At 33.3% G+C, this 5,116-nt stretch overlaps 1 pseudogene; it reads right to left on the reverse strand.

The window, feature by feature from the left end:
* Positions 1–647: 647 nt before the first annotated feature.
* On the reverse strand, positions 648–3,826 carry LOC128133472 (target of rapamycin complex subunit LST8-like; annotated as a pseudogene).
* Between the last annotated feature and the right edge of the window lie 1,290 nt (positions 3,827–5,116).

Genomic DNA, 5,116 nt, shown 5'->3' on the forward strand with positions numbered 1-5,116 from the left:
ACATTATATTCATACTTCCTCATATAGCATTCTACTTCCAATTATTTCCACTACAACATTGCACTTTGAAAAATCTAGTAGATTAAATACCATAATTAGGGGTAGATTTTTCAAAGTACAATGTCTTAATAAGAAAAGGATTAAAAGTTGGGTTGAATATTACCTTGTGACTTAGATAAGAATAATGATGCAAATGCTCCTTAAATGTAAAAATCCTTAAATACCTTATCATCTCAAAGCAATTGACTGATATATACCACCAACAATTTGTTTTGCACTCTCTGCTGAAACAATGAAATGCCATAGGGTTCAGTGAAGAGCTAATGGTTAAAACTTACCATTACAGATAAAAGATAAAAGAAATATAAATTTAAGGGTAAAATAGTCATTTTCACAAAATATTTGACAATTGGGCTGTTAAGTTGAAGACCGAGAAATGAAAACTCAAAATAGGTACAAACAATAAAAAACAAACTCTGTTTTGGACGAAAAAATTGCAAATATTAAGATTAAATAACAAAAAGTATAAATTGAAGGGTAAAATAGTAATACACCATCTCGTTAAGTTGTTGAAAACTTATTAAAAAATAAAATAAAACAAAGTTTACCTTTTATGGGAGAGTGTGAGTTTATCCAGCTTAAAGTATTCATTTGACCACTATTGGTCTTTTTTGACCGACTATGGAATTCGTGTTTTCAGAAGCCACAACACTAACCCTGTATTGAGCAAATTCTACATGATGTTTCTTTCAAGAAATATTATCTTTAGTAAACTTTATTAGTGCCACCGGGTTTATCCAAAGTATCTACCACAAAGACCAGAGAAAAAAAACATCCATGAATTAAATTAGTAGAAAATGAGCTAAAATGCAGAAAAATATCACCTAAAATGTTAACAAATACTTGCCTCAAGATAAAAATCAATAATCTGATGTCCTTTAATGGCAACGACTTTTCCTGCCCTTAGAGTTCCTCATTGCCAGCAATTATAAGCATGTTCCATACATATAAATGAAGAATATACTTAATTTCAGCTTTGATTCTTGGACTAATTTATGGGTAGTTTCGTCTTTTTCCCTTATTAAATGGGTAAAGTGTTGAATGACATTAAATGGGTAGTTGGAATCTTTTAGACTGAATGACAGTCATAAAATGAAAATAATAGAAATTTATGCATGTTACATAATATTTTAATCATTTTTATCATTCTTAAATAAATGACATCAATTGGGTTCTGATACGATGGCATGGCAGACAAGGAAGACCAATTTTGGTTCTTATAGCATCGCTTCATGAAACTCCATAGTACATATAAATACAAGAGATGGCATGAGGGCATTACCCTTATGGATTGTAGCTTCTTTTATTATTAAATATCATCGAGCCCCTGAAATGTACATGTGTGGTAAGGTTAAATGTTTGTTTTTTGAACAATAAGGACTAGATGTTATTTCTTTTTGTAAGAATTGTAAAAAGAAAATCCAAATAGAACCAAAATGTCAACATGGCAGAACAATACTAGTTTGGTTTGGAAATTTGTCAAATCATGCTTGCAAATTTGAAAAAAAATTGCCACTCAAACTAGGCAAATTGAAGCCCTACAGCAGGATAGAAAAAGAAGATTTTCAAGGTGGACAAAACAAAAAATGAAGCTCAAAAGCTCAAAAAATAGCGAATTAATGGAGAGAAAATTTGTCAATTAGCATCCATCAATTAACGGTGTCAAAGTCGGACTAAAAGAAATGGAAGTACCTGTTTATGGTGATATTAAAAGCTCTTTTATTAGCCTCAAAGGCTAAAATGTCAGACATTATTTCTGCAGTGGCACCACCTAGTTCTGTTCCAAAATTCTTTTTTGAACTAAAAATATAAAATGATATTTGTAAATTTAAAAATAACGAGTACATGCTTACCTGGAAACACTGGTAGACATCTTCAAGATATTACGTGTAAAGGGTATTTATCATAATCTCAATATGCATTTCATCCAAATGCTCTGATGTAATGTACTCTGAAAAGTATGCAGCAAGTGGTGTATCCACATGTATTGGTTTATAGAGGTCATGCATATTCTGAGAAAACTGTTAGGATGGCAATACTTAAGAAAAATAAAAAATAAAAATATTACAATAAGAAAAAAATCAAGAAAATGACTTTTAAGGGTAGGTTACCTATCAAACATCCCTAAAGGGTGAAATTTCTCCAATATTTCGTGAACATCTCTCTTATGTAGAGTTTCGGTAACAATCAGGACATCATTGTCAATCGTGTGCCCATCTCTGAGGAGAAACATAAAGATTAGGTCCCAAAAAAAGATGAATATGCAAGAATTGTTGTAACATGTGGATTACAACAAAAAATAATGTAAGAAGTGTAAATATATCTACTTATGTTATATATTTTAGGAAGGTTGACAAAGGCTTGGTGGCTTGTCATAACATGTGTTTATCAACTAATTTAAGAGTGTATTTTTTTCTGAAATTGTGGTTGTATGCAGAGGTAAAGGTTCTACAAGAATTCAATATAAAATGATATTTGCGTAAAAAAGTACCGTTTGCTTTCTTTTAGTATAAAAATGATTATCTTTTTTTAGTGAGTCGGTTTTTTTTTGGCTAGACCAAAAAAAGTCCCATTTGGCATGAACATGAACTGATGTCCCTGATACACTCTAATATCTTCACCAGTTGACAATGACCAAAGCCTTGCTGTTGTATCAGAGGAAGCTGAAACAAACCATCAATAAGGGTAGTTGAGGACTTGAGGTGTGTTACTTTTAATCATTATTATTATTATTATATCAAAAAGAGGGAAATTTTATCAAATGTACACCTGTAATGAGATAAGCACCATCTACAGAAAACACCCAATTCCATACCCATCGTTGGTGCTCTGAAACACACATATCATATTATTACTATTATATTAATTAAAAAAAGCATGCAACATTTGTTTAAGACATGTAGGTATGTATATAGTAATGCAAAAATATAACATAAACATACCAACTAGTGTTTTCTTCAAAGTAAAACCATCTACATTCCATATCTTGACTTTACTATCAGAGGATGCAATTGCCAAATACCTATTTCAACAATCAATCAGCAAGTCCAAAATCCACCCAAACCAACATAAAGCCAAAATGAATGAAAAACAAGTCTGAAGTGTAACCGCTGAGGTTCACAAAACTCGGGTGATAAGAGACAATTAAGGATATAACCATCCTGAGCCTGTAGCTTGTGCATGGCTCGAAAGTGGTCACTGTCTGTAGTAAATAACACAGATCATGAGATCAAATTAAGTAAAAAAGAAACAATATTAGTTGAAAAAAGAGAATATATACTGAATTTACATGTGTCCCACGTAAGAGCCTCCAGACATAACAAGTTCCTTTGTTGTTTGCAGCAACTACCAAGCTTCCATCCCACATCACTGTCAATGATCTCATTGTTGTATCAACCTCTGGCACATGGGTTTAGTTCAAACTTTAAACCCATACAGCTTAATCAATGTATAAATGCTGAAAATTAAAAACAAAATCACACCAGCTCACAGCTACAAGAGTTTGCAGTCTAGTACCTTACACGGATATTCCCATTTTGATCACCACATATGAACTCAGTCTGGACACCCAAAAAGAAACCAATAAACCAAATTATATATAGGTCCATGGCCAAAAAATAAATCTAATTTTCAGAAGAAACAGAATCATAGACACCTGATTTGGATGCAAACCCACCATGTTAATAGATTCAATAGATTCAAAACTAGTAGAATTCAACCAAACCTCTTCACCATCGAAGGCAAAAGAAACAACATGAGCCCTCATTAGATTTTTTTCTTGACTGGACAACACTCAAGGACAACTCTGTATGTGTATCCAGACTGCTAGTTGAAGAAAATGAAGTGTCCATGTCCTGTAACTCAAACTAATCAAATGTTTTGTTAACATTTCCCCCAAAGGCTAGCTTGAAGTGGAGCTTCGCTTTCTTTATTGTAGATTGAATGCAACTTTGATTTGAAAATAGGAATAAAGAAATTCATCGAAATCAGTAAATACAAACTATACAATTAAAATAAACGAATGTTCTGGTAAGAAAATTATACACGAGAGAGAGAGAGAGAGAGAGAGAGAGAAAGGGAGAAAGCACCTCGATCTGACGGAAGAGCCCATGGTAGCCATGAGATTTGAGAAAACGGTCTGCGACATCCTTAGAACCATGAGTATCGATAGCAGAAGAAGTGCCTCCAATGCAAAATTGGCTATGGCCACCTTCAGAGAAGCAATTACCCGTAGAGGGATGGTTTTGACCTAGAGAGGAATGGTTTTTCCAGTTAAGGTTTTATCAGAGGAACGTGAAGCATGAGCACCTATAACTTAACTGATTAGAGTTTACAGAGAGAAGAGATCGACATAATGCAGGTTGTGGTGGGTTGAGATGTAGAGGAGAAAATACCAATAAACCCTATGAGCCTAGATTGACTCTTCGAATTACTACCATTTCTGAGCTATTTTCTACTTGTATGGATCGATGAAAACGAAGGTTGACTGATGAAAACGTGATCAGGGTTTGCAGAGAGAAGGGAAGAAGAGAATGAGGGGGGATTTGAAGCGGGGTATTGAAAAATTTTAGAATTTTAAGAACACGCGTTTTGAGTAAAAATTATAAAACGATATTCACAGAGGACGCACATTTTAGATAAAGTGCCCCCCGTGTTTTTATTTTTTTTACATTAGACACTAATTTAAGGGCACGCAATAATGCATGACCTAAATCCTTAAATTTTTTGAAGAGATGACACTTTTTTAATATCACTCCCGTTTGCGTAACATAAATCAATGAGTGTCGTGGCTTGCGCGTCGTAAAAGGGTATTTTTCTTGTAGTGGTCAACACGATAGGTTACAATCTTCAAGTCGTGTGCTAGTGTTTAATAGGTTTACTTCTTGATTTGTTCTTGAAAATTTTCAAGATCTTTATACTCCCACTGACTTCTTTACATATTAGATTCTCTTGTCAAGAAACATTTCTTGACAAAACAAATATCCAAGAGTTAGTGCGTGTCTATATCAAAACAAAACCTACATGCAATTTGGTACTAGTTGGTCTTTGTCTTATT

The sequence above is a fragment of the Lactuca sativa genome, chromosome 4 (assembly GCF_002870075.4).
Source record: "Lactuca sativa cultivar Salinas chromosome 4, Lsat_Salinas_v11, whole genome shotgun sequence".
Lineage (NCBI taxonomy): Eukaryota > Viridiplantae > Streptophyta > Magnoliopsida > Asterales > Asteraceae > Lactuca > Lactuca sativa.